The 12,452-nt window shown below is 36.2% G+C and overlaps 1 pseudogene; it reads left to right on the forward strand.

Annotated features, from left to right (window-relative positions):
- The first annotated feature begins 1,170 nt into the window (after nucleotides 1-1,170).
- The window catches only part of LOC113079780 (mucin-17-like), a 30,292-nt pseudogene continuing 19,010 nt past the window's right edge, over nucleotides 1,171-12,452 (forward strand).

A 12,452-nucleotide genomic window follows, 5' to 3' on the forward strand; every position in this document is an offset into this window, starting at 1 on the left:
AAATTTTATTTAACACCAGGTTAAATGTGCAGTATAATAACCCTTCACCTGTCCCACTGCTGCCACGCAATGAACTCAAGTAGCAGAGAGGTCTGATGTCTGTGACCCTGACTGGAGATAAGTGTTTGTCTTGCTGGTTGGGCACTCAGTGTGCATGTGATGGTAATCCGCCAGTTGTTAGCACAACTGCCACGTTGCCTGTGCATTTCTCCATAATGCTGACAGGCAGGCTTGAGCGCAGTTAATCCCCGTCCCAAACGCCGTCTCCATCAGACTGATAAAGGCCAGCACATAAACAGCCCTTAATGAGAGTGGACAGCATGCAGAGGAAGTGTCCTCTCTCCCTGCTGGCCCCTTCCAAAGTCTCTGACTATCTCACTCTTTTATAAAAATGAGATGGATTTTAGTGGAGCTGCTGAGCTGTGTATTTTTAGTTTGATCTATTCATGACTTTTCTTATTGCTTTTGGGGTTAGATATTTAAACAAACTCCTAAGTATTACAGTATTACTTTACTGAGCGATTAGATTTATTATTTTGCCTGGTCAGTGAAGTAAAAGTAGACAAGTAGACAGTCATATGCCCTGTCCACCAACAACACATACCTCTGAGATTTTTATTATTAAACAGTCTCATTCCTGATTTATAGTTTTCAGAATTTTCACTACCCATATGAGAGAAAGAGACATTTCAAAAGCACGGTTACCTCTTTACTTGCAAAATTATATCGTACAGCCAGACACACATAAGATTCAATTCCATCCTTTGAACACACTCGGGCTTGCGGCTCGACGCCAGTATGACAGCCCACTCTAAACAAATGGCTTCCCCCGCAATCACACCGTGAATTATTTAGACTGTTGATTTGATGTGGCAACCAAAACAACAAATCAGAAAACAAATGAAGTCGACCTCCGTCTGTGTATCGGGCTGAATTATGTAGGGCAAATGCTTTCATGTACTGTTTGTGTTTGTTTTCCACTATTTGATATGTGCTTAATTAAAAGTTTACCATGAGTTACGCACAAGATTTTATTACTTAGGGGGGTTTCGAAAAGTAATAAAAAGTCCTCCAAATGTTTCTTGCTTTATGAGACACACACCATTAGCTATTAAAACTAGTTGCAGTTCTATGCTAAACTGAGCAACTTTCTATGATATTTCCACACAGGAAGATGGGAGCTTCTCACTGGCGTTCAGCACAGCCCGGAGTTCAGAGCGTCAAGACAAACAAGGAGAACTCACCTCACAGAGTAAGAGTTTTAAAACATCTGTCTGCCTGTGTTTCTGTTTCAAATAGTCTAAATTAGGCTGACTTCAGCTTCATTCATGCCAGGGATAGCCTTTCTAGAAGTAACTGCATGAAACTGTGTTTGAAATGTGTTGTTTCGGGCAGCTCTCTCCAGGCAAGATGAAGATTAGAGTGCTGAAGGACGAGCCTGTACCAGGTGGGTGGACTGGAGTCTGACGTGTGTTTTGCCTGGCTTGTTTTTAACTCCTTTTCCCATTTCCTCATTTTCATTTATCACTTGGATACAAGCATTGTGAAGCCTTAACTACAAACCCCTTCTTTTTATGTAGGAATTTCCAAATGTTACAAGTCAACGTCTAGTAACTGAAACAAAACTTGTTCCAAACAATAGGGTACATAATTATTAAGGCGTCACATGTACTGTATCTGTTGCAGACATTGCACTGCAAAAGTTATTTTCTTGGTCATTATTTTTGACTTATTTTCCAGTAAACGTCCTTATAACAAGATACATATACTGGAGAAGCAACACACTGAGTAGGATAAGATTTGCTGTTGAATTGTTAGGGGCCAAGCCCTGAAGGGGCTGTAGTTAGGGGCCATCTCTATAGCTGTCTACTGCAGTGTGAGTCTATGGCAGCCCTATGAGTGGAACATAGGAAAATGATCAAATGTAGCACATTTGTAGTGATCTGACCAACTTTGGGGTCCCTAGGACCAACTCTATAGTGACACCACCAGTTCAAAAATTCAACTTTTGCACATAACAAAATTTTAATTGAGTTCATCGGATTCCTCTCTTTATGCTGATCACATTCAATAGCTTACACAAAGAGTCCACCCATTACATTATTGGCCATTTTGGCACAGTCTTGATGAAAATGGCCCCGTCTTATTAATTAATTGACTATTTTATCCAAAAGTTTTGTTTTTAAGAGCATTCATGCAGGTTAGTTTATATGGCACATAATGAACACATTACAAAGGATCCTTTGTTCCCTGGGTTAAACTTTTTGGAACGTTAGTTTGGATTTACTTCCATATTGAATCATTAACTTAGTAACATGCTATGCACCAGCTCTGTTTTAATCTACTGTTGAGTCTCACATGTGTGATGCACGTGCTGAACTGTTGAGAGAGTCGATGCCATTGTGGAACATTCCAAATCAGTCAGATGGCATGATTCTCTCAGAAGATACCATCCTATGCAGATTTCATGTGCAGAGTTCTGAATTGTGTGTGTGTCTGTGTGTTTTTGTTACTTCAGCAGTACAGAAGCAGGTAATAGCGGAACGAGTCGCCAAGGTACACGGCACTAACAGGAAGCTCAACCTGAGGGGAAAAGTCTGTGGACAGTGTGAAGTTCAGCTGGCCGGACTGGTGAGTTTTCATCCGTTCTGTTATGTGAACAGAACTATTCTTAATTCCAAACTATCCATCCCTTTCATTCATCACGCATCATGTCTCAGGTATACACTGCTGCTCTAAAGTTAGCATTTTTTTACATTAATTTGATTAAAAAACTGTAATATTGTGAATTATTATTACCATTTAAAATGAAATGTATTCCTGTGACACAAAGGTACTTAATATTTTTTGTGGAAACTGGCAAATATTTTACAGTATGTAAAATTTACAGTTTGCACATTTTACTGTCACTTTAGATCAATTGATGCATCCTTACTGAATAAAAGCATTTATTGTTTTCCAAAAAAATATCACTGACCTTTTGAACTTTTTTTGGTATGAGTGTTTCTACTAATATAAATATCCTTGAGAAACACAACATTTTTTCTATACAATTATTTCTGCACATGCCGACATTAACACAGATCTTTCATGAAGAATGCCATGCCACTTCATATATTACTGTTTTCCCACGCTGTTATAGTGGTACCATGAACTTCAAATAAACCCATCACTAGTCAGACATATCGGTTTAGCAGCTTTTTCAACCAGACTAAGGTACAGATAGTCAGAGTCTGTCTCTTCGAGACTAAAGCGCATGATATAAGGGTCTGTTATCCTTCATCAGTTCAAATAAAAGAGCTTCCTTAGCTCCTAACAGTAAGATTCCACTTTTTACTTTGGCCAGCACTAGATTGAACTGCTGATAAATACAGAGCTGCAAATATATTTCTACTCATCCAACAGGATTTCTCAGCAACGAAGACATGAAGTGCAGATTCTGTTGTCCGGAAGCCCCTCTTAAAATCAGTTTTGGGGAGAATGCCACTGCTGTCATTTATTTCAGTGGTGTCGTGCTGAATTAGACCTTTTTTTATGTGGCCATTAAAGGAGCCGGTAATGGGCACAGCTGTAGATTCACAGAGCAGCACTGTATTTACCCTTTTCTTTATTCACCGTGAGTGTGTGGTGCGTGTTTGTGTGGCCGTATTAAAGGGGACCTTGTCACCCTTGGGAGATTTGGGACTTTCATGCTCTGCTTGAGTGCTTTGAGACAGACAGTCTCGAGGGGAAATGTACCTGTGGAATTTGCACACAGGCATTTGGCTGTCAAAGACAGCAAGTGTGTTAAAGTGAATGTTCGGGGTGTGTGTGTATGTCTGTCTCGATGTATTTATGGATTTGTAGAGCCAAGGCATCCTAAGGGTTTCCTCCCGTGCTCACTCACACAACCCTAGAGGAGCTAAAGTTGAGCTGAAAGCTGTTGTTTTGTTCAGAATAGAATGTACTATACTATTTACTCTAAAATGCATGTAACACTGGATACTGCCTGCCTACTTAATTTTCAATATGTGAAATATACTTCTCAGATAAGTAAGATAAATAAGATGCATACTGTACTGTACATAGAAATGGCTGATATCTCCAGTTTCTCGTGATTGACTGGCTTGCATGGCACATCCACTAGTTAGTTGAAAGTAAACCAAAATCCATGAGCAGAACTGTATATTCAGCTTTGTGAAATGATCTGTAAATATCTGCTATGTACAGTTTGAAGATGCAGAACTTCAGCTTTGAAATAGGAAACGTTTGGACAGACATTGCGAAGTCTACACATTTCCACTTATTTGAATGAGTTGGTGTTTACTACTTTGGATAAGCTCTTCCTTAAACAGCATGTAAAACAAACCAAACTGTGACCGGTCACTTGACCTTTAGCCTAATGAACTATGGCTGCACACAGAAGAGCATACTACCTTTATGTTGCTGATCTTTATCTGACAGAATATTGTGAGGTGTATGCTGTATATGTTTCCACCTATTTTAAGTTGCAAAACTATTTATCAGACTATAGTCAGTGTTATTAATTTGTCATGCTGGTAACAGAAGGTCAAGTAGAGCACACTGCATTGTGCGATACATTATTTCATGCACCGTGCTTTGCCTCCACATTTTGGCAAATGTAATAGGTAAAATAGATATTGGATACAAACATACTATGTGCAAAAATGTTCATGTAGACTGCAGATATAATATTCCAAACATATCCAAAGTCTGTCCAAATGGAATTGAAACTCTTCCGAGCATCATGCATCTCTCCAGCTGAAGTGCTGCATCATCATACAGATGTTCAGACGAATGAATCAAGACAGCAGGCTGGGTTCTTTTACAAGTGGCTCTTCAGCTGTGGGTTTGATAGTGGGTTTTGAAATTCTTGTGCTGCTATGCAGTCTGTCTTTCTATCTGTCCGTCGGTCCATCAAACGGCCTATCCTATCATCCTCCGCATCCATTTACAATCTGTAACAAAATAATGAGCTCCCTTAAGATATGTGCGGCTCCCTTCTCTCCATTTTAATATGTATCGTGTTAAGCAAAAAGTGCAAGATATTTAAATATATATTGCTGATATTAAAGTTTTTTTTGGGTGAATGTACCTTGCTGTAGAAATCCTGGGCTTATTTAATTGTTGTTTCAGACGTGTGCAGAATGCGGAGAAGATTATTGTGTGGGCTGCTTCGTCAGATTCCACCAGAAGGGGCACTGAAGCGCCATCGTATGGTTCCCGTACAGGTGAGGAGGTGTTCTGACAACCACCCTCCATCCCACACACACACACACACACACCCTCAGCAGCGACAGGCACAAACCTCCAGATTCAGCCTTCCTCCTCCATGCCGTTTCTTAGAAACGCAGAATGCTGGTGACCATTAGTGGACAATCTGCTCACTCGAACCCAACACTAATTACACACACCTTTCCCAGGTTAGAGAACAGCCACACAAACACAAACAGCTGATGTGTGTTCACACACACTCGCTTCCGTCAGCTTGAGTTTGTTTTAGAGAGTTGAGCGGCCCCATGGTTTTATAAGGTGAAAACTGTATGTCTGACCACTTTCGTTCAGGAAGGTTGCCTTAGCCAATGCAACAAATAAGCAGCATAATGTTTTTTTTTTTTCATTTCTTTTTGTTCCCATTAAATTAACTTTATGTTAAAACAACTGTGCTCATTAAATTACCTTTTAGCTATGTGATTTTACTATTATATTATCACTATGATCTACACTTGCTTAATTGACTAATGAAGGTTGACACTATTTACACTTATGTGTACCTATGTACAACCATTTACAATATCGTCAAAAGTTTGGAATCATTAAGGTTATTTATTTTTTTGAACTCTCAATTAAACTCATTAAAGCTGCATATATTTGATCAAAACTGTAAAAAACTGAAATATTATGTATTATTATTACAATATTATACTTTTTTTTTTATCTTCTGCAACATAATTATCTTAACTGTCATTTTTAAACAATTCAATGCACCATTGCTAAATAAAAGTGTTCTTACTGACCTTCAAATATTGCATGATAGTGTGTCACGGTTTCCACAAAAATGTTAAGTAGCAAATCAGCATATTAGCATGATTTCTGAAGGATCATGTGACACTGAAGACTGGAGTTATAATGCTGAAAATTCAGCTTTGCATAAAACTACATTTAAAATAGAAAGTAAATTCCTGTTTTTACTGTATTTCAGTCATTCAGACTGTTGAGTCAACTGGGAAAAGTCTGACCCCAGGGCATGCAGGGAACATACTTCACCATGACCCCATGTCCTAAAGCACTACACATAGGCATACAAATATGTTAAGGCATCATCATGTGTTTGTCAGTGTTGATCGTAGCATTTGAGGTGCTCCAATTATTGCACACTATGAGTATACTGGAATGGTGTGGAGATCAGCTCTTCTTCTGAGAAGATGACATTGAGTGGCCCACATAAACCCTTCGCATCTGTCTTCATGTTTATATCCCATCATGCAGCATTAGGCAGCAAATGTGCACCACCAAACTTACTTCTGCCCTGTGCGACGCTCACCCTGCACTGCCGCATACTGAAAGATGTAGCTACACAAACACAAGCAAACAAGTCCAGATGGAGGAGAAACAGAGGAACCCATAGGCTCTCTTCTAGTGAGCTTCCTCGCTGTTATTTTAGTATAATATACCATTAGAAAATGTATTAAAGGTATTACATGTATTATTTTTTTGCCCAAAAATAAAAAATCTGTTGTTTACTCACCCTCATTTTGTTCAAAACCTGTGTAAGTTTCTCGCTTCTGTTGGACACAAAATATATTTTGATAAATGTAGCAAAACAGTTTCTGGTCCCCATTGACTTCCACAGTAATGTTTTTCCACACTATGGAAGTCAATGGCTACCAGCAACTGTTTGGTTACCAACATTCTTTCAAATATCTTCTTTCATATTCAACAGAAGAAAAGAAGCTTATACAGGATTAAAAAAAAAAAAAAACATAAATTATAAGTAAATTATGACAAAATTGTCCTTTCTGGGTGCTGCTTGAAGGGAGTGTGCAGTCTTGGCAAGAAACTAAGAATTGTATTTAACTACACTGGGCTCTGATGCAGCTTTATGCATCCTAATACTGTTGAATTTGCTTCCATGGGGGAAAAGGGAACAAATATTAATATTTTTTCCCTAGGGTTTGTTCTTTGCAAGCTTGGTTTGTCTCCGTCTGTTTTTGATAGAGAGGCATTTGTCCATTTGCTTTTGATTCAGTCTCTTTTATCTCAAACTGCACACATTTATTCTCCCTTTAATAGTTTCCTATTGCTTTCTATTGTCTGAAAATCACTATGCAGAGATAAACTAATTCATCTGCTATTGTTTACTGTAATTTGAGTGCATAATAAAAATCTATTCACAAGACAGTCAAGGTTTTATCTGGTGAGGTAAGAGAAAGCATTATTCAGCAGCCACGACCACCTTAATGGCCACTAACAATGTTATCTTAAGGACATAATGTCATAAAGAGGAATTTGTTGTCTGGGTACCAGTTATTGGGTGTATTATATGATTTAATCAAACTTTTCTTCATGACTGTTATTCATTTGCACTTTTTACGGCGAGATTTGATAATGTTTGCAGTAATCAGTAATAAAAGGAGCAATTACCTGGTGTAAATATGATCAAATTAAAGGAACCCTACCATGCTACATGTAAGTGTTTTCTGGGTTTTAGGTTTCGCAGTGTATTGTACGACATATTTCATGGTTACTACTTTTAAAATGAAAAGTGCACTAATTTGTTTTCAAAGTTGTACATAAAGCAAATTTTATTGGATGTTATATAAGAAAATTTCACGTTTAATGCAGTGTGTAACTTGCCATTTCTTTGCAATTGTTTGTGAAATTTGTTAGCAATTTCTGAGTGAAAATTGCTTCTACACCATTTTCCCCCCAGTGTGTGCAATGTCCTGCCCAACGGTGTTATTTTAGTGTCATTTCATTATATAAGACACTATTATATTTTTATTATTCTTTAAATGTCTATGTGTGTGTGTGTGTATGTGTGTGTGTATATATATATATATATATATATATATATATATATATATATATATATATATATATATATATATATATATATATATATATACATATATACAGTACAGACCAAATGTTTGGAAACATTACTATTTTTAATTTTTTTGAAAGACTTTTCTTCTGCTCATCAAGCCTGCATTTATTTGATCAATAACACGGAAAAAAACTGTAATATTGTGAAATATTATTACAACTTAAAATAATAGTCTATCACATTGCTAAAAAGTCTATCACATGATCATTTAGAAATCATTCTAATATTCTGATTGTGTTGGAAACAGTTCTGCTGTCTAATATATTTGATGAATAAAAGGTTAAAAAGAACTGAATTTATTCAAAATAAAAATTTAAATTCTAATAATATATATTCTAATAATATATTTTCTCTACTATCACCTTTTTTCAATTTAACTCATCCTTGCTGAATAAAAGTATTGATTTTATTTAAAGAAAAAGAAAGAAAAAAAAGACTAACCCCAAATTACTGACCAGTAGTGTATATTGTTATCAAAAAAAAAAAAATTATATTTTTAAAAACATAGCTTCTTCTTCTTTTTAAAAAAATTTTTTTTTTACTTTTATTCATCAAGGTATCCTAAAAAAGTATCACATGTTCTGAAAAAATATTAAGCAGCAGAACTGTTTCCAACTTTGATAATGAATCATCATATTAAAATGATTTCTAAAGGATCATGTGATAATGATCCTAAAAATTCAGCTTTGCATCACAGAAATAAATCATCATTTAAAGTATAATAAATTTAAAAAACAATTATTTTAAATTGTAATAATATATCAGAATATTACTTTTTTTCTGTATTTTTGATCAAATAAATGCAGGCTTGATGAGCAGAAGAAACTTCTTTCAAAAACATTAAAAATAGTAATGTTTCCAAACTTTTGGTCTGTACTATATAAATAGTTAATCTAAATACAAATGAGCTGAAATAAAATAGATTAAGTTCAAGTTTCAAGTTTTCTTTTTAGTTTTAACCCTGCTGTCCCAAATACTAGACTACATTATTGTTTCTGGTTTTTACAACTAACAGATACATTTTACAATTGTCACAGATGATGTGTTTTGAACACAGGACATCCCATTTAATGATTTGGATGAATGCTTTACCTATAAAGAGTGTGCATTCATTCGGTTGCATCAGTACATTAGCCGAATCATTAACAGGATGCATTTGTATACTTTGAACTGAAAGTCTGACTGAAATCTATGCTTCGTCCTCCAGGCAGAGCTCCAGACCCCTGTCAGCACTCGGGATGTGTTGGGCCGCCTCCAGCAGCAGGTAAGCGGCGAGGAGAATCAACAAGGAGCGTCCCCCAAATCTGCTGATGAAAGTAAAGCTACAGAGAAAAGATCAACTCCTAGGAGCCTTTGGCCCACTTCTGATAACAATGTACACCACACACAGGTGAGCCACTGATTGTTTGGGGTTGAACAGTGAATCATACATTTAGCTTCTTTAGGTCAAATCCAGTTAGAAATGGATAATGCATTAAAGACGGATTTATTATGTACATTGTAATTTTTTATTTCTGTTCATAAATAATTGTAACCAAATTTAAACTGCATTATAATATTTGCAGATATCATATCGTGCAATATAATGTGCATTGAAAACATTACTAAGGCATTAAAAAAAATGTAATGCATTGTACTGTATATAAAACTTTTTAGCAGCACATGTCCACAAAAAAACAACAAAACAACAACAGACATTACAAGCATGAGTTAAGGAGTTTTAAAGGAAAGAAGTTTATTTTTCTGTACAGTGCATTATAAAGGTATTTATGATGTACATGCAATGCATTATACAGTATATTTTCATAAATAATTATAACCAAAGTTAAAATACATTATATTTTCAGATTTGGTTCATCTGAAATTGATCTTTTGAGAAATGTGTTTTGAAGGAACACTCCATTATTTTTGAAAAAAGTCTCACTTTATAACTCAAGGCCTGAAAATCGTCCCCAGCAACTCTGCTATTGCAGCAACTACACAAACTAGCTGGGCACTATCTTCAGGTGCTGCGTAATATCACTGCGCCTGCAGCATCCATGATACGGCAGCAAAAAGTTCCTTGATTATTACGCAAGAATGAGGGTATAGTTCTTAGCCATATTAGCCTAGAAATTCACAACTCTCATTTTCCATCGGTCTTGGTACACAATTTAACTACAGAAGAGTCAAGTTTAAATGGGAAAAAAATATCAAAACTCTTTGGTCATTTTTGAGTGAGATGCTAACGGTCTAATCAGATTCTATGATCTATGCTAAGCTAAGCTAAAAGTTCTACAACCAGACCCGGAGATCGGCTGAATGGATTCGAAAACAGTACAACTCAACTGTTTAACTGTAGGGGAGTTGGAATATTAGCCTATTTTATTTTTTTAAAGTGTGGTGTTACTTTAATGCATTACTTTTTCTGTGTAACAAGGAATAGATAGATGAGCTCACACAATGCATTACAAGGTGCATTACAAGTCAGAATTAATGCATTAAATATACTTTTATGATGCATTATATATGAAGATTTCTACTAAAGTGTAACCATATTGTACAATATAATTATCATTTAACAAAAGTTTTAAATGTTTTAAATGTTTTTTTTTTTAAATGTAGTTTATTTTTGGGATGCAAAGCTGTATTTTCAGCATCATTACTCCAGTCTTCAGTGTCACATGATCCTTCAGACATCATTCTAATATGCTGATTTGATGCGCAAGTAACATTTTCAATGTTACACATAAATGTTGTGCCATTTTTTGGAAATAAGGACATTTGTTCATATAATTTGATGAATAGGAAGTTCAAAAGAACAGCAGGTTTTTTTGTTGTTGTGTTTTTTAATCTATGCAACATATAAATGTATAGTACTGCAACATCTGATCGGTTCAGTGCATACATCTTGTGTTCTTGTTGGCAGGAATGAAGTCAACATTTGACTACAAAAACTTGTGGAAACTTGGACATGTGCTCCATTTAATTGAATCTCCATCTCTCACTGTCTCTGTCACTCTTATTGTGTTCTCTGTGTCTCGCCTCAGGTGTTGTTCATGAATGACGGTGTTGACTTGGAGGATGAGGAGGCTGGTGAGGGAGAGGACAGCTCTCTGCAGAGAGGAGGCTTTGATGAAGAAGAGTCAGCCAGGTCCTTCCAGGAGGCTCTGAAAGAGTGGAGAGAGGGAAGACAGAGACCAGGTAACACACACATTTATGCATCTGAGTGTGTGTGGAGGGTCTACAGTCAAACCACGGTAATAAAGTGACATGCTGTCCGGTTGGTGTGAGCTGCCACATATATACCCTTGCAGGCTGTCTGAACACACACAAACAGTCTCTCATAAAGCACACTCATGTGTGGCATTGACTGATAGAACGCACGCTGCAAGTGCGTCAGGGCTGCTGATTGGTTGCCAGGTAACTACATTCAGTATATGCATGACAAACATGTTCTCGATGATAACGTGTGTGTGTTTTCAGGCGCTGCGTGCGGTTTGCTGAAACGCCTCCATGATTTGACAACATATGATTCAATGAGTTTAAAAAACTATTCTCAGAAACTTGAATGATGATGCCAGTTCACAAGAAATTCAATCTGTTAGGGCTATTAGTCAAGAACAGCAGGATATTTGTTGCTAAATGAGAGCAGACGTGAGGTCTTGTGCATACTGTTAATTCTAAACTTACTATGCTTTAGGAGTAGTTTATACAATGACGAACATCACAACCTCATCACAATGATCTCATCAGGTTATCTTGCAGTTTATTAGTGGCAGATTCATAATAATAAAGCTTAGAAGATTAATCAGCTGTGATCTTGATGCTCGACTTTATCAAAGGGAAAATGATAATACTTTACATTAATGCAAAGGCAATGATTTTATTATTTATAGTACATAGTATTGCTACAGCTGCATACAATTATAATTTGAAGCAAACTGTTATTTAAATTAGTAAACCAGAGACAAGAAATGTCATGAGCTGGCTTTGATGTAACGGTCAGAATTAATAGAGGAGCAATTTATTTTGATCCATGGTGACCCATATTTCACATCTAGTGTAGACATGGTGTTATGTGAAATTTGATTATTTATATATATATATATATATATATATATATATATATATATATATATATATATATGCATATTTTACATATTTCATGCTGCGAATACAGTAAAAGTAGTATGCTTGCCTGTTATTTAAAACATTGTTTATGTATAGTTGGGTTTAAAGCTGAATAGGACAGCCGTTCTTACACTCGATTGAATCACACTGCAGCAAAGTAAAGTTAGTCCTTATCATGCATCAGACTCCTTGTGTTTGTCCCTCTCTCTCTTGCTGCAGTGCTGCTTGG

Source organism: Carassius auratus, unplaced genomic scaffold (genome assembly GCF_003368295.1).
Source record: "Carassius auratus strain Wakin unplaced genomic scaffold, ASM336829v1 scaf_tig00029203, whole genome shotgun sequence".
NCBI lineage: Eukaryota > Metazoa > Chordata > Actinopteri > Cypriniformes > Cyprinidae > Carassius > Carassius auratus.